Here is a 23,051-nt window from a genome sequence, read left to right on the forward strand (position 1 = left end):
GCCAATCGCAATTTCTGGAATCCCCCTTCCCACCAAATGGTGGGCTCCCATTTATCCAGCCATGCTAGGCCTAAGATGATGGGTTCTATCATCCTTTCCACCACTATGAACCTAAGGTATTCCCAATGCTCCTCAATCTCCAGCCTAACAGGCTCAGTCACATGGGTGGCTGGCACCCCCTGAACGTCGAGCCATCCATTTGCTTGAACTTAATGGGAGTTCACAATTTCATCATACATAACCCCAAGTCATCCTCCACCACTTGGCACATTAAACGCTGGGTGCACCTGGAATCAATCAATACCCCTGCTGACTCCCTATGTATGTGTGTATATTTTTCAGGGTTACCGGTATCACAAATGGACGTACTGGATTACTTACCATGGGGTCATTGGGATCCTCCTCATCACTGTCTCCCGACACCACAGGTAAACTCCCTGCCCCAAGTGGGCTTCCAACGTCTTTAGCCAGCGTATGTGGCCCGGTAGAAGGGGTTTGCGATGTTATTCGGGACCGTTCTGAAGCCGGACGGACCCAGTCCCAAACCTTTCCTCCAGTTATCAGCGGCTGGGAGGCTGAAGGTTGTAGAGGAGGTATCAGGCACTCTGCCGCTCTATGGCCACTCTGTTTGCAACAGAAACAATGGAAAGCCGGCTTCCTAACCAGGTTGGTTGTGCCTGGGGCTGGACCCTCTGCTCTAGTCCCCTGAAAAGATGGTTGTTTGTCCATGACCCGTCTTTAATTGGCCATGTCCCCATCCCCCCGTGAACAGAACTCTCTCAAGCCAACATCCAGGTCTATCGCCTCTCTGAACCAATCTGCCAAATGTGGTGGCAAACCCCTGTAAACACAGGCTTGTCTCAGGTCCCGGTCCCAACCCATATGGAATTGGTGGACCAGAAGGCGCTCTGGCCACACTCTTAGCCTCCCTGTGATCGTGTGGAACTCTTTCACATAGTCCTTGGCTGGCCGGCCTCCTTGTTTCAGGGCCACAAGCTCCCCTTCCGCCAACTGGGTTCTGGATTTATCTTCAAATCTTCCCCTTAATGCCTCCAAGAACAACCCACCATTCGCCAGTTCTTTGGCGTGGTCACTATGGAGGTTGGCCACCCAGTCTGCCGCCTCCCCCATCAACACCGTAGTAATAGTCACAATCATTGCCCATTGTGAAGGGTTTAGTCATCCATACAAGTCCATGTGGCTTATGATTTGACTCAGAAACAGTGCCATCTGATCAGAGCTATCATCGAAAGTGGCCTGAATAGGTGGAGGACCCTATAGCGTTTGCTGTGGCCATGCCCCAGGAGCCCATGCAGGGGCCCGCCTGGCATCGCTGGTAATCCTACTTTGCACATGATGATGACTAGACTGTTTCCTTGGGACCAGTTGTGCACTGTCATGCGTACCTTGTGCCCTGTGTGGTCCCTGGTCAACACCATACAGCACCTCCCTCAATGATGATACTGGAGCACCAGCTGCCTGATATTCTGTGTTTCTAGACCGGCTGGAAATTTTCTCCATACACAGTTTGGGGCTAGCCAGGTGAAAACGAGTGTCTGTTCCCTGTGTCCCCACCCATCCCTGCCATGCGGCTGAGGGGTCCACCCCAGTTGCCCAGGGCTGCCATGAAGGGGCATCCTTGAAGCTGGCTTCCCCAAACCATTCCCTTAACATATCTAATGTAGCAGTCCCAGGGCCTGTGGAGTAGCTCCATTCACCCTCTTCATCTTCCGTCCGCCTCCTCTCCCTCCACCTCTGAAAGGTCGCTCCAGCGGGGGGGGAGTGTTGGGGTCCAAGGCACTACAGGAACCATAAGAGCAGAGTTATGCCACCAGTTGCCTGAGGAGGTTTGTGCCAGACCAGACCCAGATGCCTCCAGGTTCTCTGCTGAACCCTCATCATGCTGGGGCTTTCTCTCCTTTGGTCTCACCACCGCCTGCTCACTGTCCTCTGGGACCTCCTGGACCTCTGGTAAAGCAAGATCTTTCTCTTCCTCCATCTCCTCTGGCAACAGTAGCCCTGCTGACATGCCCTCCGCTATGCCTCTGCTGCTCACAGGAAAATGTGAAGAAGAAGGAGCACCGACTTTCTCTCAGCTCACTAAACAAACCTGGACTTGACTGAAACAAAACCTCCAACAATGGTCTGCTGTGTGGATGGTAGTTTAATTGCAATTCCAGATTATTCATAGGCAATGCCGAGCAATGCAAAAGTAAATACAAAATTGGCACTGAGAGCTGCTGCCTCTCAGCTCCTTTAAATAGTCCCACCGAGCCACTGTCCAACCATGAGGCCTCCGGTTTCTCTGCACCTCTCAGCTGGTTGGCCTGTCAAGGGAAGCTGATTAGATGAAGATGCCTGTGATTTTTAAATTGGAGGAAGAAACAACAGTAACCTATGCTATGCTGATTGCACTACTCTAATACCTGAAAATCCAAAGGATCTGGAAAGTCTGTAATAAAAACCAAGGAGCTAGCAAAAAATTGGGCTAAAACTAAATATAAAGAAAGCTAAACTAATGACAACTGGTACAACAAGCAGCCTTAAAATTGACAATGAAGATGTCAAAGTTGAATAGCTTCTGTCTTTTAGGATCAATCATAAACAACAAAAGAACAAACAGTCAAGAAATATACCACAGACTAGCATATGTTAGAGTAGCCATGAAGGCCTTGGAAAAAATATTCATATGCAACGATTTGTCTAAACCTACAAAGATCAGAATTGTTCAAGCAATGCTATTCCTTGTGACAATCTTTAGAAGTGAAAACTGGACTTTGAAAAAGCAGAATAGAAAGTGTATCATTTCATACTTCACTGTGTTGAGTTTTCCCATGTTCACACTTCTTATGTTCCATGTTTCCACTGTAATTTGTCTTTGCAGTTTTGGATTTTCTTTTCCTACATAGTAACATCAGCAACTAAAGATCCTGAAGACTTTAATCTAGTGACACTATAATGAGTGTCACTAGATTAAAGTGCCATTAGTGCTCTGAATAGTTCTCTGCTTTTTGTTAGTAACATATTGAGTGCTGCCTAACCTGAGTGGGCTTATGGCACTGATGGCACAATGTCATCAGTTCCTTTATAATTTCTATGCATGCGGTTTTCTTGGTAAAGTACAGGAAATGTTTACCATTGCCTTCTTCTGAAAGTATGTTTTTGAAATTGTCATGAAAGTGAACTTGTGCCTACAGCATCTTTCTATATCACTGCTGCTCCATATAGGTGCCTGCTTGGTTTAGTTGGGCAGCTGGAATAATCATCAAATTTTGGGTGACCCTTTTGCACTTATATAGTTTTGGCATACATTTCTGGAATTCTTCACTCATCCTTCCCAGCAATACCTCCCATCATTCCTTTTGAGTCAGCACAGCAGGATGTGAGAGGGATCAATAGAAATACAGTTTCCAAATTATGAAATTAGAAAGTGGTAGAGACCCCTCCCTTTAAGTCAGAATTCAGATTTTAGCCAATACACAAATGTGAAGATGTTTTCTTTACTATTTCCTTTGAGAACCCAAACAAACATGCAGTCCCACCACTACCCTTTAAAGTGAGACAACCCACATGGCTATCATATAAATTCCTGCAGGTAAAGGGAATCTTAGGCCTCCTTGGCACCAGGATATAGATTGTAAAATATCTGATGATACAGGTCATGCTAGTAAATCTTAGCTTAGGCTTGGCTAAAGACCTGGGTACTTGCAGGACCGCCTACTACTACCAATAGCCTCCCACCGGCCGGTACACTCCCATAGAGAGGGGCTCCTCCAGGTGCCGTCGGCCAAACAATGCCGACTGGCGGCCCCCAGGGGGAGAGCCTTCTCTGTGGGGGCACCTATTATCTGGAACAAGCTCCCCCCAGAGATATGGAGGATCCCGGATCTGTGCACCTTCTGCCGTGCTTTAAAGACGTTATTATTTCACCAGGCGGGCCCTGCCTAATTTTCTCCCTCTTTTATAGAAGACTTTTAATTTTTAAATATCTTTTAGTATTTTATATATTCAATTTAAAATTGGTTTTAAATAGTTTGGGGTTTTAAATTTGTCGGGGCCAAAATTATTTAATTTGATTTTATTCTACTTTTAAATTTTGTATGTATGTGTTTTATTGTTTGGCTGTGCACCGCCCTGAGTCCTTCCGGAGTAGGGCGGTATAGAAATCAAATAAAATAAATAAATAAATAAATAAATAAATAAATAAATAAATCGAATCCAAGTCCCCCCTTCCTCCACTTGAATGGCAGTATCACTTTTAGGGATCTGAAAAATGGAAAACTATAGATGGGTGTGTCCAACCTTTTGGCTTGCCTGGGCTGCATTGAGTGAAAAGGAATTGTCTAGGGCTGCATAGAAAAGATGTAATATAGGACTTCCGGTTTGGTTCCCGTCGCCGCCAGACGGTCTTGTTTCGGACCGCCAGCCTCGTTGCCTGTAAAGAGCCGCTTCGAGAAAGGAGAAGCGGCTTGGATAACTCCGAATCCTTAAGGAATCGAGAGAAGAGCCGGCGAGACTAGGTAGAGCCCCTGCGAAGCCCCCAGACTGCTTTTTTTGCTTCTGGGGAGGAAACAGGCGAGGCTCCCTATCCAGCTCGCCGAGGCTCCGGACTTCGGAGGCAATTCTACACATCGTAGAACAAGACGGCGGGACCAGCCTTGCAAGCGAAAACAAAGAGTATTTTTCAAAAGAACAGGGTCAAATCAGGACTTGAACTTCAAAACAGCAAGTATTTGTGTTAGCCCTGTGATTAAATTTAAGTGAAAGATTGAAAGTTTCCTGAAAATGGCACCTGGCTTCAGCTTTAGTGAAAGCTGAAAGCGAAAGTGGATTTGCATAGTCATTTCAATACGCTACAAAGTAATACAGTCTGCAATAAGTGAAGAGAAAGGGATTTTTTTTTTAAAATAAGCCTGATTCTGACTTAACTTTATCTTCAACTTGACTAAACCTGGGGGAATTTTTTAGAGGATTCTGTGGAGGAAGAAAGGGAAAAAAGACTTCCTTCTTTGAAAAAGTTAGACTACGTGGCAGAATGGCCTCAAAACAGACAAAGCAAGAAGTGAAGGCAGCAGGGGGGGGATCTCCCATGCACAAGCCGCAACACCAGCCTCCTAGTCAGCAGAGCCAGAGAAAGGAGATTGATCTTGAAAATTTAAAAGAGTTTATTGCTCAGGCTTTGATGAGGCAAGATGAAAATATGGATGAAAAATTTAAAAGATCTCAACAGGAAATTAAGCAGGAGATTAAAGAAATCAAAGAGGTGGTTCAAGAAAAATATGATAAGGTGACTAAAAAGTTAATGATAGTGGTGACTGGCCTGTCAGATGCAGTTTTGCAAACTGATAAAAAAGTGGAGGAACTTAGATTGGAAGTAGATAGCAAAATGAAGGAGGCGGATCATAAAATCTTTAATGCTGATAATAAAATTCAAAGGATTGAAAATGAGATGACAATGATGCAATTTAGATCTATGGAATTTGCTATAAGACTTAGAGGCATAAGAGAGAATAGCAGAGAAGACCTGAGAAAGATCTGTGCTGATGCTTTAGCTGTGATGTTAAAGATCAGCCCTGAAGAGATTTTTTGCAAGATGGACAAAGTCTATAGAGTGAATTCTTGGGTGGCTAAACAAAGACAATTGCCTAGAGATGTGGTGATATATTTTACAGATAGAAGAATAAGAAATGATATTTTGCAAAGGTCCTTTGTTTCTGCTGTGCAAGTGGATGGAAAGGAAATTGGAGTTTATAAAGAGTTGCCGCCTAAGATGTTAAAAGACAGAAAGGATTTTGGATTTTTGGTGACTGAGCTAAAGAAACAAAACATCCCATTCAGGTGGGATGCTCCAACTGGCATAATATTGAGGTTTGAAGGAGAAAGATATCGATTAAATACTGTTGAGAAAGCAGAAGAATTTTATTCTACAGTTTTTAAAACAGGTTCAACATCCCCACGTACATCAGTGTTGGAGATAAAGGAGAGTGATAAGGAGAAGCAGTTTGAACAAGAGACTGAAGAGCAGTGTAAACAGATGGAGAGGGAGGCAATGGAATTGCAGGGAGCCACAGGGGGATTTCTTGATGAGCCCCTGTTAGATCTCCCTCTGGAAACTGTAACTGGACTACCCAAGAATACAAGAGAAGTGGCTTTGGACCTAGCCCGGATGTGTGAAGCTAAACAGCAGCGTATAACTCGAGCAGCTTATAAGCAAATTAAAGAAAAACAACAACAGGGAAGGACCAAGCCACAGCAAGACAAGAAGGGAGCTAAGGGCAATACACAAGCATGTGAAGCCATGGGAGGAGCTAAGCCGAAGACTATCAACCTGGAAGAAAGTCTTCAGCAGATGTTCTTATCACTTCAAGAGGCTCCAGATGACAATTAAGTTTCTATCTTGGAATGTGAACGGATTAAATTCACCACAGAAAAGGAAGAAATTATTTAATTATTTGAGACAATTTAATAATGATATTATTTGTCTACAAGAAACTCATATTCGAATACAAGATCAAAAATTCTTAGTAAACTCTAGATTAGGAACACAATTTATAGCTTCAAATTTGGAAAAAAAGAATGGCGTAGTGATTTATGTAAATAAAAGACTGTCAGCTAAAATTATAGAAGCAGATGATTGTGGGAGATTTATAGCAATTGAAATTTATACAGAAAATGGTCCAATTTTGGTGATTGGAATTTATGCTCCTAATCAACAACAAGAAAATTTTTATAAGACATTGCATTTTAAAATATTGCAATGGGATTATAGATCTATTCTAATCATGGGAGATTGGAATGGAGTAATTGATCCTAAAATAGATAAAAAGAGTTTGGCAAAGTCAAGGATCAGACTACCGCAGACTTTTTTTGATATGAAAGAAGATTTGGAATTAAAAGATATTTGGAGAATACATAACCCAAAAGATTTGGACTTTACTTTCTTCTCAGACAGGCACAGATCCTTCTCTAGGATTGATTTTATTTTATTATCATCTGATTTACTTGTTAAAACAAAAAAAAACAAAGATTTTTCCAAGGACTCTAACTGAGCATAGCCTGGTATGGATAGAAATTGAAATGGGAAAGACTGAGAGAAGATCATGGAGAGTAAATGAAAATTTGTTTAGATATGAAAAGAATGTAAATGAACTTAAAAAGCAAATGAAATAATTTTTTGAAATGAATTTGAATAAGGGTACCCCTATTGAAATTGTGTGGGACGCGAGTAAGGCATATATGAGAGGGGTACTCATTTACATGAACTCTAAACACAAATTAAATCGACAAAAGAAAAGACTTGAAATGGAAGCAGAGATAAAGAAAAAAGAAGTTACTTATAAAAAATCCAACAGATGAAAGAATACGAGGAGCTATAAAACTCTTGAAAGATCAATTTCATACACATTGAGGAAACGACAGAGTACACGGGTTATTGGTAGCATTGAGAGTGGAGGAAAGGAAATTTTTCAACAAAAATTAATTAAAGAAGCTTTCTTAGACTATTATACCAAATTATATGCTAAAGATGATATAAAAACTGGACTTATAGATAAATACTTAGAAGAAAGAAGAGTTATGAAATTATCTAGTGAACAAAAGGAAAGAATGAGTCAACCAATAACAGTTGAGGAGATTATTGCCGCAATTAAACAACTGAAAACAGCTAAAGCACCAGGGACGGATGGTTTAACTGCGGTGTATTATAAAACTTTACAAGCAGAAATGGTTGAATACCTCAAAGACTTATTTTGCAGTATACAACAAGGGGGTAAAATACCTCCCTCATGGAAAGCAGCTTATATTTCATTGATACCGAAAGAGCAAGCAGGTCTTAAAAAACCTGAGAATTTCAGACCAATATCTCTTCTGAATAATGACTACAAAATTTTTGCAAAAGTATTAGCCAACAGGTTAATGCCAGTTATTCAAGAGGTGATTCATCATGATCAAGCAGGATTTATAGAAGGCAGATACATGAAGGATAATGTAAGGCAAATAATAGACTTATTGGAATATCTTGAGAAGAATAAACAGATCTCTGCAGTGCTGGTGTTTTTGGATGCGGAGAAGGCCTTTGATAGAGTGGATTGGAACTTTCTATTAAAGACTTTAAGAAAAATGGACTTTGGGGATCAGTTTATACAGGCAGTTGCAGCAATTTATCAAGAACAAATGGCACAAATTATTATTAATGGAAGTTTGACTACAAATTTTAGTATTGAAAAAGGAACAAGGCAAGGTTGTCCGCTATCCCCATTGTTATTTATTTTAACACTAGAAGTCTTGTTGAATACAATACGGGACTCAAATTCTTTACATGGAATAGTTATTAGGCAAGAAGATTATAGGACTAGGGCATTTGCAGATGATCTGGTTGTTACCCTAACACAGCCGATGGAATCAATAATTCAGATGAAAGACATTATAGAAGAATATGGTATGGTATCAGGATTTAGACTGAATCAGAAAAAAACGAAGATGATAGTTAAAAATATGACACAAGTTCGAAAGCAGGAACTTGAAAGCAAGGCAGGCTTTGAAATAGTATCAAAGGTTAAATATTTAGGAGTTCAAGTTGCAGATTCAAATTCAAAATTATTTCAAAATAATTATGAGGTGTTGTAGCGAGAGGTACAAAAGGATATGGAGACTTGGAAAAAACTGCAGCTGTCGCTACTTGGAAGAATAGCAGCAGTTAAGATGAACATTTTGCCTAGATTTCTTTTTTTGTTTCAAATGATTCCGGTGCTTAAAAGTGTTGCCGTAATTCGAGGATCGGACTCAAAAAGGATTCAGAATTATAGTATTCAAATGAAGTAATGTTTATTTACAGAAGGCATTCTATATTCACTGAGTGATTGTAGGTAGAAGCGAGGAGGAGGAGCGTGCATCTCCTTTTATATCATTGAGGCGGGAATAGGAGGTAGGAGTGGTTACAGAGGAATACATTAGGGAAGGGAGAATAAATTAACCCTTAGTACTCTATGAGCATATATCTCTTTCATTTAAGAATAAGGCATTTATCCATGACAAATCCTCCTCTAAATGCTGATTCGACATACAACAGTAGTTACATTCAGATTCATAACAATATAAAACATGCAGTTTTGAAGTTAAATATTTATGTTGTTTTGATTGTAAAGGTTTAGTCAATATATCAGCTATTTGTTCTGTGGTTTCACAGTGAATAGCTTTAATGAATCCGTTTTGAGATAATTGTCTTACATGTTTGTATTTGATATCTATATGCCTAGATCTCTGACCAACGGCATCTGCTCTGGATATCTCTATGGCAGCTTTGTTATCTTCATGTATAATAAATGGTAGTGAAGGACTCTTCCAAACATTGGTTAATAGATCATTGAACCATATGAGATTATTAGAAGCTTTTGACAAGCAAATATACTCTGCCTCAGTAGTTGATGTAGCTACTAGATATTGTTTTCCAGTATACTAGTAGACTGGACAATTGTTAAGAAAGAATATATAGCCGGAAGTACTCTTCCTGCTTTTAGTGTTGCCTGCCCAGTCAGCATCAGTGTAACAAGTGAGAATAGGCTCTTTAACATTGTTGGGCTCTAACAATAGGCAAAAATCTAAGCTGTGTTTCAAATACCTTAACACTCTTTTAATAGCTTCCCAATGATAAATCAAAGGCTTACTGACGTATCTGGACAACAAATTGAGGGGTAGAGCAATATCGGGCCTGGTCCAATTAGCAATATATAAAAGGGAACCAATAACTGATCTGTAAAGTGTATTATCATTAAACTCAGGGGATGATTCATTCATATTCTTTAGAAAGTCAGCTTGCATTGGGGTATCACAAGGTTTTGCATCATTCATATTGCATCTATTCAAGAGTTCAATAATTTTGTCCTTCTGGGATAATCTAAATCCTTTTTTAGTTTTACTAATCTGTACTCCAAGATATTTATTCACTTTCCCCAATGATTTCAATGAGAAATGTTCTCCTAATTTTGTTACAAATGTATCTCTCTTATCTTTATGTTTACCAATATACAAAATGTCATCCACGTAAATTAACACAAATTCTAATGAATCACCATCTCTTCTAACAAAGAAACAATTGTCTGCAGTTGTGGCGTTGAAGTTCATAGTTTTGAGTACGTTGACCAAGCATTCATACCGGATTGCTTTAATCCATACAAACTTTTGTTTAGTAACCATGTTTTGTTTCTATTTGTGTTCTGACTATGAGGAGCTCTTACATATATTTCCTTATCGAGTTTTGCATGTAGGTATGCAGTTTGTATATCGTATTGAAAGACTTCAAGATTAAGGGCTGAGGCTATTACTAAAGCTGTCTTAACACTTTCAGTTCTTACAGTGGGAGAATATGTGTCGGTATAATCCTCAGGATATCTTTGGGCAAATCCCTGTGCAACCAGTCTTGCTTTATATAAAGTGTTGCCCCCTTCTAGATTTTTAATTTTAAATATCCACCTAGTGCCTATAACTGTTTTATCTTTTGGAGCTGGTGTTGGAGTGAATACTTTGAGTTCTTGTAAACTGTCCATTTCTTTGGCCATGGCTAATTCCCATTTCTTTATTTCTTCTGTGGGAAGTTTTAATACTTCTTCATATGTATTAGGTGTTGATGTATCATTATTTATATGCATTATGTAATCCTTATATCTTTTTGGTACTTGATTCCTGTTACATCTAATTTTTCTTTGTGGTCTGCTGTCGTTATCATGTAAATATCTTGCTTCCTTTTGTGTTAATGAGTCTGTTTTGATTTTGGGACAATTCCCCATCCATGTTTTGGTGTTGCCCTTTTGTGTACTGTAGTTTTGTCCTTCTCTTTCTGTTTTATCTTGTGTCTTAGTATCTGATCTTGCTGTTGGAAGTATCTCATTAAGATGTATCTTAGACCAATTGGCCTGTTCGTGAAATACAGCTGTTCTAGAAATTATGAATTTGTTATTATTGTCAATAAATCTATATCCTTTTGTACCTGTTTCATAGCCCATGAATCTGAGCCTCCTAGATACATTATCTCCCTTACGCCTCAATTGTTTCGGTATATGTACATCTGCAGTAACTCCAAATACATGCATGTGGGCTATCTTGGGCTTTTTACTATACATCAATTCGTATGGTGTTTTATTTATGACACTAGACCAAAGTCTGTTGAGAGTATAATTGGAATATAATAGTGCTTCTGACCAGAAATGTTTGCCTAAACCAGCATCTTCTAATGTACATCTAATCATGGTTTGTAGTGTCGAGTTTCTTCGTTCTACTACTCCATTTTGAAAAGCAGAGAAAGGGCTAGAGGTGAAATGTAACATCCCTTTGGCCTTTAGCCATTGGGAGAAATCCTTTGACATGAATTCAGATCCTCTGTTTGTCATGATCTGTTTTATTTTTATGTTGTGTTGTGTTTCTACACATTTATAAAATTCTTTAAACTTTTGAAATATTTCATCTTTGTGTTTTAAGGTGTAGACAAAGCCATAACGACTATAGTCGTCTACAATAGTAAGAAAATATCATTTTTTGTATGCAATTGATGGAGTTAATGGACCAACTAGATCCATATGAACCAGTTTAAAAAAATGATTTGATGATCTTGTTGCCTTTTTGGGTCTGGGCTTGGTTCTGAGCTTTGAGGACTTACATACTGAACATTCCAAGTAATTTTTACAGTCTTTTATTTTAACACCTTCAGCATGTTCAATCATTTTTTGTATTACAGGAAAACTGGCATGTCCTAATTTTCTGTGTAATATATGTGCACATTCATCATGGATTGGTTTTCCAATTATTGGTCTTTTGTTAGTATGTGTATTGCTGATAGGTATGGTTTCATCATTATGTTCTGGTTCGTGTTCCTCATTGTCACTGTCATTATCATTTTCATTCTCTATGCTATTGTCATTTTCCATGTTTGAATCAATATTGTGTAGCCATCTTTCCTCTGTGATTAAATATGGTAAATCTCCTTTGGTAATTATATTACCTATGTTTATTTTGTTTTTCTCTAGAGTTACTTTTCCCTTTGAGAATATTATATTTATGTTAGAGTCCCTGCTTAGCTTTATTGCACTAAGAATGTTGTGAGGTATTTTGGGTATTAATAGGACCCCCTCTATTTTCCCTAGACCGGGTAATTCTACATTTCCTCTTCCAATGACTTGGACTTCTTCTTGATTAGCTACTTTAATTACAAATTTATCTTCTACGAAGGAAGATAATATTTTCTTATCATGTGTTGTGTGATTTGTTGAATCACACAACAATGTGTGATCAATGAGCCAGGCATTATTCTTTGAGTCTTGGTTTTTGGTTATAGTGTACTTGTCTAATCCATACAATGATCCAGACTTTCTATCTCTTGAGTTATCTCTGCCCCCTCTATGTTCTCTAAAGTTTGGTGAGTTTCTGTGTCTGTATCTGTCAATAGATGATTGTCTTTTGTGGTATCTGTTTCTAGTGTCATGTTTTTGTCTTTCCCTAGGAGGTTTTGGACAGTCTCTTCTATAATGTTCCTTGGATCCACAATTATAACACTCAATTGATTCTTGATACCTGTCTTGGAATACTACCCTTTTGGTTTGTTTGTGTTCTTTGTATGTACTGTAGCGGTTTCTTCTCAAATTATCTTCAGCTATTAACCTATTTGACAAACTCTCTATAGATAGATATCCTAAATTAATTGTATCCAAATGTGATATGTAATTGTCCCATGATGGGTCTAATGAATTAATGATAACACTTTTCATTGTCTGATCAGATATTATTTCTCCCCTTAAATGAAGTTCTGCTCTAGTTGTGTTTAGTGATAATAAATGTTCACTTATGGTAGTTCCAGGTTTTATCCTGGCTGAGAAAAAGTTTTTAGACATTCTTGTTGTGGTTGCCACACTTTCACTATGAAACAGTTTAAACATACAATGAATTATTTCTGAGACAGTTAAATTGTGCTTAATACTATGATAGATAGCAGGTGATATACTAGATATTAGTAAATAAAATGCTCTGTGGTGTAGGCAGTCCAATTTTAGGGTCCATGGTTTTTTAGGAGGGTTAGTTATGAAAAATAATAAATTCTCTTTTAAGAAAACAACCTGGAGTTGTTGACTCCATTCCTGCAAATTAATACCGTCTGTTCTCAATTTTGGAAAATCATTAGGCAAGTTTCCAATGTTATTTGTTGCATTACTTACAACTGGAGGCTGTCCATGATCTTATACATGCTGATAGTTGCAGAATGGTGTAGGTATACTCGCGATTAGTCTGAATGGTTCTCTCTGTTCTTTATTGTCTCTGTATTCTTCTGGGTGTATTTGCGCATACGCATTGTTCATTTCGTTCCTGAAGCTGTCGGGAGAGGTTCTCGTCGTTGTAGCTCCCTCGTAGTGCTCTTCCTCTGATGATTCGCTCTCCGGTTCGACTTTGGGTGTCCAGGTGATGATCGGGGCTTGCTTCTTTTCATCGTAGTCGTCTCGGTTGAGGCCTCTGGCTCCCGGAAGCATTTGCGGTGTGGGCGAGTACTTGCAAGGCTCTCTGGGTTTAGGCGTTAATGTTCTTGTCGTTCGGGTTGAAGTGGATGGATGCCGAAAAGTTTGCTTGCTTGCTTCTGCATCTTTGCCTTTGGATTGTGCCGTTTGTCTTTTCTTTGCTGTTTGATCGGCTGGCTTTGTTATTTTCGTCGATTTCTTCAATATTTTTAAATTTGGACCGAAAGTTGCAAAAAGTGTTTTCATAGCTGTTTCGATTTGTAGTTCGGTTGGTGTTTCTTCGGTGTCTGTATCAGATTCTTCTGATGAATAGAATTTTTCTTTTTTGTTTTTCATGCTGTGTAAAGCTTTTCGCGCCAGCCATTTTGAACTCTGCTTTCTGATTGGTTCTGAGTCGGCCATTTTGCTGGGCTGGCAAAACCAAGATGGCTGCCATTCAAAATTTTGCGCGGGACCATTAGTCTTTCTTTTAGTTACATTCTCATCTATAGGTAATTCGCTTACCATTTTGTGGTCTTTAGATTCTGGCGCGTTGGTGTGATTTTCTCTCGCTGCTCCGCTATCTTTTATGATGTCTTGGAGGTTTGCGATGAGATTTTTGTCGTCTTTTTGGCTTTTCAGCAGTCTTAGTATTTCTGATCTGAGTGTGCTGTTTTCTGTCTCGCTCGCTTCTTGGTCATCGGGTTCATCGATTACCTCTTCGTTGTCTGTAGTGAAGTCTTCAGATTCTCTTGCCATTATAGTTGTAGATTCATCAATCATTTCTTGATCTGTTTCCATTTCTTTGTTATGTGCCCTGGTGTTGGGTCTTTCTCTTTTGTTTCTGAAGTTTTCTTTCTTTGGCATGTCTGTTTCTTATTGAGTCAGCCAACCATCCTCTGCTACCAGATTGTTGCCGTAATTCGAGGATCGGACTCAATAAAGGATTCAGAATTATAGTATTCAAACGAAGTAATGTTTATTTACAGAAGGCATTCTATATTCACTGAGTGATTGTAGGTAGAAGCGAGGAGGAGGAGCGTGCATCTCCTTTTATATCATTGAGGCGGGAATAGGAGGTAGGAGTGGTTACAGAGGAATACATTAGGGAAGGGAGAATAAATTAACCCTTAGTACTCTATGAGCATATATCTCTTTCATTTAAGAATAAGGCATTTATATCCATGACAAAAAGTGATAAACAACTGAGTGAATGGCAAAGAGGAGTGAATAAGTTTGTCTGGAATGAGAAAAAGCCGAGAGTTAAACTAAAAATTATGCAAGATGTCCCAGAAAGGGGAGGCTTTAAACTTCCAAACCTACAACTGTATTATGAAGCAGCAGCCTTGACGCAAGCAAGTGATTGGTTTGGAAGGATAAAGACTGGAATATTGAATATAGAAAGTCATGATCTTGAATTTGGTTGGCATGCATATTTATTCTACGAGAACAAAGTGGACAAAGTATTTAAAAGCCACATACTTAGGAACTCTTTGATGAGAGTCTGGAAGAAGCACCGACTCAAATGGGATTACAAAATACCGTTATGGCTGGATCTTGGTCATATTATGTGGAATACAAATATAATGTCACTTGGGGGGTTTTTATACAAATAAGTTATTTTTATGGATGGGGGCAGATGGCAACTAAAGACATTAGAAACACTGTTGGAAGAAGGGATTAATTTAACTTGGCTACAGTATAATCAACTCCAATTGAGATGGAAAGAAGATCAAAAATTTGGTATAATGATGCATGAAGAAGAATTGGTTAGACATATAAAAGAGAAAGGTCTAATGCATATAAGAGGGTTTATAATGTTTTGTTAGAAAGAGACTCGGAAAATGAACTGGTTAAAGATTGTATAATAAAGTGGGCACAAAATTTTTCAGAACCAGTGATGTTGGAAACATGGGAAAAAATATGGGTCCAGAATGTTAAATTTACACAGTCGCAGAACTTGAGGGAAAATTTTTATAAAATGTTTTATAGGTGGCATTTAGATCCTAAGAAACTATCGTGTATGTAACCTAATGTTCAACCAAAATGCTGGAGACGTGATTGTTTAGATGCCACATATTATCATATATGGTGGATCTGTAAGAAAGCGAAGGCTTTTTGGATAAAAATTTGGTGGGTTATGCAAAATGTTTTGAAGAAAAAACTTCAGTTTTCTCCACAATTGTTTTTATTGGGTATAGTTAAGGGTTTTACATTGGGTGAAACAAAGCTGATATTGTATATGGTGACAGCAGCGAGATTATTGATAGGCCAATATTTGAAAAATGATGCCATGCCCACTATTGAAGAATGGACTTTGAAGATGGCCAGTTTTGCAGAGATGGCGAAGATTTCAGCATATTTAAAAGATCGAACTCAAGAGACTTATGTATGGGAGTGGAAAAAGTGGATAGATTATGTGCAGAATAAATATCAAACTAGGAAATATCAGATAGCTTTTAGCTGAATGTATTATGTAGGGATAGATTAACTGAGTTCTATGAAGATATAAATAGTACACACAGGGAGGAGGGGTTTAAGTTTCAAAAAATGTAATTTTGATTTGGATTTTATCTAGAGGAAGTCATGGGGGGAGGGGAGGGTTAGGGAGGGTTTGGGTGGGGCATTGGGGAGAAAATGTATTAGTAAAACTTTTTAAATAAAAAAAAGAAAAGATGTAATATAATGTATATAAATGCATATAATAGTGTTAAAAGTTTACAATCTTGTAGGGCTTCATTACTATCTATCTAAGACTGCATGTGGCTCTTGGGCTGTGGGTTGGACATGCCTACTCTAGGCCAAGATGTTAAAAAAGCCAATTATTTATTTCTTCTGTGAAGTACTACCAAAAATTAATTACATTAAGTCAATATTTGTGTAAACAGCTTTAAATTCAACAAAGGCTTAATGCTATCCCAATTGTATATTTTTTTATCCATAAAGCTATATCAAGCAACATATCTCATTATCAACTCATTAAAGCAGCTACATCAGAAGCCTGAAAAAAGAAAAGTTACTTTAATAATAGTGAGAGACGTGGTGCTCATGTGAGGTCCAAAGCACTTCTTTTCAATAATTTTTGAAACATCAGCAACTATAAAATATAACAACCTTCCCACAAAAATACATATTATGAATCTGATGAAATGGATTGCTGAGATCTGAGGGCAATCTGGCTGCACTATCTGTTACCCCATTGATTGCCAGTTGATTCATCTGATCTGGCTGATTAGGTGGGTGTCCTTTCCTTCCTCACCACTCCATATGTGTCCCTCCCAAAGGTGCATGCTCAGTGGTAGAGGACAACCACACCAGATAGAAAGACTGTACTGATCTTCGTCAAGAATATATGCTAGCTGCTTTCCTTTGCTAGAACCTTCAAACAAGCTCAAAGTCCAAAGTTTGTTAGAATGCTATGGATTACCAGATACTTTTGTGCCATACGACTGAATTATTCTGGCAAGATAGAAGGGGATTTTTTTTTTAATTTGATTTATATGCCGCCCTTCTCCGGAGACTCAGGGCGGCTTACAATGCGCTAAGCAATAGCCTTCATCCTTTTGTATATTTATACAAAGTCAGCTTATTGCCCCCACAACTGGGTCCTCAATTTACCTACCTTAGAAAGGATGGAAGGCTGAGTCAACCTTGAGCCTTGGCGAGATTCGAACCTGCAGTAATTGCAGGCAGCTGGTCTTAATAACCAGCTTAATAACAGGGTGCCTTAGACCACTGTACTACCAAGGATTAATTCCTACAGTTAGATAAGTATTAACAACAAAAAGTTTATTTTCAATTGAAGTCTTGGACAGATTTGTGTTAAGAATTGCCATAGCCTGACCAAGAAATAGAAAAGTAACCAGGGAAGATTTTCAAATTTCATAGCATTTTCTTCTACTTTTATTTACCTCTTTGGCATGAAATTACACAGCTCCTCATCTTAGTCATAAACCTAGCTGAAACGAAGCCAATCCAACTTTCTCCCAATGATGTCATAACTACTCTTTCAGCAATGGAAGAAATGATTAGAAATCATTAGTTACATATTTCCTCTCCATACAAATAAAAAATCCAACTGATAAATATATGAATGAATTAAATAATATAGTAGTTCTTCTTTTAATAAGTACACAATATTTAATTCAGTCCATATACCCCTGTGTTTGTATTTTTATTTGTATCTACAGGAGACGAGTACCTGTCAAAACTATGTAGAAAAAGCATGTGAGCATGAAGACTAAATGATTATTAGAATTTTTTCATGAATACAGAATGAAAATCTGCCTCTCCAGTTTGAAATTCAGTCACAAGAGGTCGCTGTTTCCTAAGGAAACTCTCTAAGTGAAACTGAAAATGCAGAGCCCCTCCCTTAAAGGGACAGACATTCCTGCCAGCCAGATCCACAAGGGAAATCTTGAATAACAGGGAAATCTCAATAAACCAAGTTTCAACCTATGAACGCATTGCCAGTATGGCTGGGGTAGATGGTCTCTGCTCCTGACACCTTTGAGACAAGATATTTAGAGAAAAAGAGAAGAGCTTGCTGGTGTTGTGCCTGTATCTGCGATGCTTACCAGGCCGAAGGGGCTGCTGCAGCTGCTTCTGCTCCACACTGCCTGGAAAATGGGGAGCAGCCAGCTCCATTATTCTGTGCTGGAGGAATCCCAGCACGGCACCTTTGTGGGCCACATCGCCCAGGATCTGGGGTTGGAGGTGAGCAAGCTGGTGCCTCAGATGTTCCGGATGCTGTCCAAAGGAGAGAAGGACTATTTTGAGGTAAACCTGCAGAAAGGGATCTTGTTTGTAAATTCCTGGATAGACAGGGAGGAGCTGTGTGCCAAGAATGCAGACTGTGACCTTCATCTGGAGGTGATTGTGGAGAAACCTCTGGCATACTTCCATGTGGAGATTGAAATTAAAGACATGAATGACAATGCTCCCATCTTCTCAGCCAGGGAACAGATCCTGAGTATAGCAGAACTCATAACGTCTGGCACCCAGTTCCTATTAGAAGGAGCATCTGATGCAGATATTGGTACTAATGCTGTGCTAACTTATAAGCTCAGCCCAAACAACCATTTTGCTCGTGATTCAGGAAATAATGAAGATGGCAGCAAATCTGTAGTTCTTGTACTGAAGGTTCCACTTGACAGAGGGGAGTACCTTGTGCATCATTTAGTACGGACAGCCACTGATGGGGGTGAACCAAAACTCACAGGAACTGTTCAGCTAGTCATCAATGTGCTGGATATCAATGACAACCCTCCTGTGTTTAACCCATCTGTTTATAGGGTAAAGTTGCTAGAAAATACAGCTAGTGAGTCATTAGTTATTAATCTGAGTGCTACAGACTTAGATGAAGGGATTAATAGAGAAATTTCTTATTGTTTTAATCATGGCCTACCTGTACTTGTACTATTTAATATAAATTCTGAAATTGAAGAAATCAAAGTAATTGAAAAATTGGATTATGAAGACATTAATTTCTATGAACTTCAAATTGTTGCAGAAGATAGAGGGAATTTTCCATTGTCAGACCACTGTAAAGTTCTTCTTGAAATACTAGTTACAAATGACAATATTCCTGAAGTATCAGTGAATTCCCTTTCAATACCTCTTTTTTAAAACTGTCCATCAGGGAGTGCAATAGCTATACTCAGTGTTTCAGTCAAGGATTCTGGGATCAATGGACAAGTAACCAGTGTCCTATAGCCCTCAAAATAGAGTCCACATTAAAGAACTACTACTCCCTGATTGTTAGTGCATCTCTAGATTGGGAGCAAGTAGCTGAATACAAGATTGTTGTGACAGTGGAAGATCAAGGCGTTCCATCACTCTCTTCTAGTATCACTGTCTTAGTGCCTATTAGTGATAATTACAATGCTCCAGCTTTCACACAGCCCTCCTACATAGTTTTTGTGAAGGAGAACAATCCCCCTGGTGCTCATATTCACAGTATCTGCCTTGGACCCAGATGTAGCTGAGAATGCCCTGATCACCTATTGGATAGATGAGAAGCTCTGGCCATTGTCAAGCTACATCTCTGTACATTTGGAAAGTGGAAAACTGTATGCTTTGCAGTCTTTGTACTATGAGGGATTGAAACTGCTTGCGTTCCAGGTGAGAGCCAAGGATGCTGCACTTCCCTCATGTGGCAGTGCAACTGTTCAAGTCTTTGTGATGGATGAGAATGACAATGTACCTGCTGTGTCAGGATCATCAGAAGAGAACCTGATTCTTCTAATGGTTCCTGTGATGCCTGGGCATATTGTAGGCAAGATCCATGCCTTGGATACAGATTCTGGATACAATGCATGACTAAGGTATGAACTGTTTGAAGAAAGCAATGGTCCATGGTCTGTGAGGCAATATAGTGGTGAGGTTAGTACCAAACATTCTCTGGATGAGTCAGAAGGAAGCAAATGTGCTGGTTCTGGTGAAGGATCACGGAACTCTCAGCCACAACCACTCTGAGTGGTGAAAAATGCCCAGATCACCAAAACAGAAATTCACCTCCCCAGGTCTGGGGAGACCTTCATGCCCCTGGTAGACTCAATCAACATCTATCTGATCATTGCCATCTGCTCTGTTTCCACCCTCTTCTTATTGGCCACTCTCATCTACGTGTATCTGCGATGCCACTGCTACGCAAAGAAACCCATGGTGTATGGCCCTGGCATGGCCACCCTGGTGTGTGCCAGCAAAGTGGACAGCTGGTCCTATTCCAATCGTCACAGCCACATCCTGGCAGGTATGGGTGCAGAGGCTGGTGCCAAGAGTGACCTTATGATTTTCAGTCCCAACTTTCCTGTTTTTGCAAATAATGGGGAATTTAAGAATGAGGCAGAAATGCCCTGCAATTCATCTAAAGAGATAAGTTGTGCTGTTTATGGAATCCTTGACACTTGGACAACATTAGAAAACTGGTACCTGGTTAAAATCAGTTAATACAACATTAATTTTTAAATTATATATCAGATTTTAATTTGATGGTTCTGTAATTAAACACATAGCTCTTTGGTTTATAAGTTTTAGCTAAATGAACAAATTCATTTTCTAATCATTTTCTATTTCTAAGGATTTTTTGAATGGGAATAGCTACTGGAAGATACACTTTGCAGTTTTATTAATAGTCTGGAAATTTTTCTTCTAAGAGAATAAAGTCTTCTCTTTGTTCTGCTACCTTACTCTTCACTTTTTAATTCACATACTAAACAGATGATGTATTTAAAGTAGTTAACTACATTCATTAAAATTTAACAAATTTATGTTATCCCTTCTCCTATCTTATATCTCTTTCATTTTGAATGGGAACAAGAAATGGAACCTTTGTACATGCATAAAGTAGGTTTCAAATCTTGATAATCAACAAATAGCCAGAAATAGCCAGAGCCCTGGTAGCGCAGCAGACTAAAGCACTATTATTAACATCAGCTGCCTAAAATTACTGCAAGTTCAAATCTCACCAGGCTCAAGGTTGACTCAGCCTTCCATCATTTCTAAGGTAGGTAAAATGAGGACCCAGATTGTGGGTGCAATAAGCTGACTTTGTATACAAACTATGAAGGCTATTGCTTAACGCATTGTAAGCCGCCCTGAGTCTTCAGAGAAGGACGGCATATAAATCAAATTAAAAAAAAATGGCTTTATCAGTTCTTTGCTAAATTAAGAATTTAATTTTTATATCCATAGTTAGTGTTATACCCTGCAAATCAATTATTTTGTTTATATTTTATTTTGTATACAGGTAGTAAATTGGTAAAGATTTTTTTCCCCTGTTGATAGTTTCATCCTTTAATCAATCCAGAGTGGATTTTTAAGCTGATATCTCTTTTAAGAACAACATTTATGGTTGATCAACTGCAAACTTATTAAACATCATTTAAATGCTTGATATACAGAAGTATTAATGCATACATTTCTTGAAATTTTTAATCTTTATTTTTTGTTGTTATCTTGAAAACAGAATTATAATATTTTAAGTACTTGGAGAAGACTAATAAATGTATTATATTTGATGATTAGGCTGTTATAATTCCTGGAATAAAAATCATCAAGGGATCAGTTTGCAATATACTTTCATTTAGGCATTTACTACCTTAAATGGCTTTTTAAATATTGGACACACATGGCATTGATTGTTAAATCATAATGCTGTTGCCACATCTGAAATTCCATCCTTTTTTTGATGTGTTGAAGAAATCAGTAGAAGTTTATTTGGCAAGATCCCTCCTATTATATTTTTTTTCTATTCATATATGAGCATGTTTTCAATGTAATATGGCTTTATTCTGCTAAAAGAAAAACCCAATGTTTATAATACCTAGCTCAAATCCAGTTATCCAGGTATGAAGGTATGACGTATGAGGATACTGGAGAAGAAAAAATATAGCAATGTTCAAAACATTAGGATTTGAATAACCTATAGAATGAAGATTTTAGCAAACTTTCCCATCTTTTCAGTTTACAGATGTGAGGAATTCTCAGCAATGAGCATGCTGGCAAGAGAGGTCTGGGAGTTGAAGTCCATATACCTGGAATTTTCTGAGGTTAAAAAAATGCTACACTTGAATAGCTCATAATCAATCAATTAATATAAAAATAAGCACGGACCTTTTAAGAAGAAATTTAATTTTTCATCAGATTATTTCTTCAGTAGATTGGTAGGAATACTTAGACTCTCTCAAATAGAGGTGAGTACATGGATATGTCAATGAAGTTTTCTTTCTTTCTTTCTTTCTTTCTTTCTTTCTTTCTTTCTTTCTTTCTTTCTTTCTTTCTTTCTTTCTTTCTTTCTTTCTCGCATTTCTATGCCGCCCAACTCCCTAGGGACTCTGGGCGGCTTACAGCAAAAAACAATGTGAACAATATCTTGTAAAAAATTTTTTTAAAAGAACATTAAAAACCCATACACTCCATTCCATGGCCAGGTCTCGCAAGATCGCCATAGCGAGATCAACAGCCCCGGGCCTGTCGGAAAAGCCAGGTCTTCACCACTTTCCGGAAGGCCAATAGGGTGGGGGCGGTCCGGACCTCAGGAGGTAATTGATTCCAGAGAGCCGGGGCAGCCACAGAGAAGGCCCTCCCCCGCAGGCCCGCCAACTGACATTGTTTAGCTGACAGGAACCAGAGGAGACCAACTTTGTGGGATCTTACCAGTCGATGGGAGCTATGCGGTAGAAGGCGGTCTTGAAGATAGTCTGGCTCTGAGCCATGTAGGGCTTTAAAGGTAATAACCAACACCTTGAATTGTGTCCGGAGACCGATAGGAAGCCAGTGCAGCTCGCGGAGAATTGGTGTAATGTGGGTATATCTAGATGCACCCACAATAGCGGCTGCATTCTGGACCAACTGTAGTCTACAAACACTTTTCAAGGGTAGCCCCATGTAGAGCGTGTTGCAATAGTCCAACCGTGAGGTGATAAGGGCATGAGTGACTGTGACAAGAGCCTCCTGATCCAAGTAGGGTCGCAATTGGTGCACCAGGCGAACCTGTGCAAAGGTCCCCTTAGCCACAGCTGTCAGCTGTTCTTAGAAGCATTGCAGAAGTGTTTTGCCACTGCTTTCTTCTGAGATCAT

At 38.9% G+C, this 23,051-nt stretch overlaps 1 pseudogene; it reads left to right on the forward strand.

Moving 5' to 3' along the window:
- The first annotated feature begins 18,038 nt into the window (after positions 1 to 18,038).
- On the forward strand, positions 18,039 to 20,420 carry LOC139314990 (protocadherin alpha-5-like; annotated as a pseudogene).
- Positions 20,421 to 23,051: the final 2,631 nt, after the last annotated feature.

The sequence above is a fragment of the Pituophis catenifer genome, unplaced genomic scaffold (assembly GCF_029215685.1).
Source record: "Pituophis catenifer annectens isolate HBS135680 unplaced genomic scaffold, rPitCat1.0.hap2 SCAF_3, whole genome shotgun sequence".
NCBI classification, from domain to species: Eukaryota; Metazoa; Chordata; class Lepidosauria; order Squamata; family Colubridae; genus Pituophis; species Pituophis catenifer.